Source organism: Sinocyclocheilus grahami, unplaced genomic scaffold (genome assembly GCF_001515645.1).
Source record: "Sinocyclocheilus grahami isolate Dianchi unplaced genomic scaffold, SAMN03320097.WGS_v1.1 scaffold490.1, whole genome shotgun sequence".
Taxonomy (NCBI): Eukaryota; Metazoa; Chordata; class Actinopteri; order Cypriniformes; family Cyprinidae; genus Sinocyclocheilus; species Sinocyclocheilus grahami.
In genome coordinates this window covers 644847-645523 of record NW_015505669.1, presented here as the reverse complement: position 1 = coordinate 645523, position 677 = coordinate 644847, and the positions used below count along the sequence as shown (strand labels likewise).

At 38.8% G+C, this 677-nt stretch overlaps 1 pseudogene; it reads right to left on the bottom strand.

Annotated features, from left to right (window-relative positions):
• Positions 1 to 337: 337 nt before the first annotated feature.
• LOC107554015 (heat-stable enterotoxin receptor-like) overlaps positions 338 to 677 on the bottom strand; it is an 8497-nt pseudogene continuing 8157 nt past the window's right edge.

Here is a 677-nt window from a genome sequence, read left to right as displayed (position 1 = left end):
TTTTTTTCATAAAAATTCTGCCGTGTCTGAAGTGTTTATCATGTTTATTATATTTACATGAAAATGTAATATCTTACCTATGAAACACTGTTACATTCACATGCTCCATGAACACTGACCAACAGCATATATACTGCAGTTTGTTGTACAGTGCTTAAAATCACAGCATGCAACTCTATAACACTAAGTCTCATGTTTGTTTGTTTTAATAAATCCAAATATACAGTATTTACATTTTGCAGTGATTTACAATGAAATCCAGTTCTGTTAGCAAGATGCTCATGTGGCAGAGTGTTAGTATGTGTAGCGTTGGCTTTGCAGGTATGAGCTAAAACTGTCACCAATGGCCAGGTCTAGATACTCTGGCTGCTCTGTGCAGTCCATTTCCACTTCCACTACGAGCTTCCTGTGGCGTGCTGAAAGGATCTTTCTCTTCCACAAGCCGCTTCTCCAGGCATGTCTTTATCATTTGAGACAGGTCCTGCTGCAGATTCTGGAAGGTTTCCCTGCCTGGAGGAGAGTTCACAGTGATGAAATCTAAGTAATGAGTTCAAAGTCGAGTTTTAAGGATTAATAAGGATCATAAAATGGTCAAATCACGCTGTTGGAGGTGATGGTAGATAGTAATTTTGCCCTGTAACTCTCGTCAACCAGTATGTTGTTTCTTTTCCTTTAAG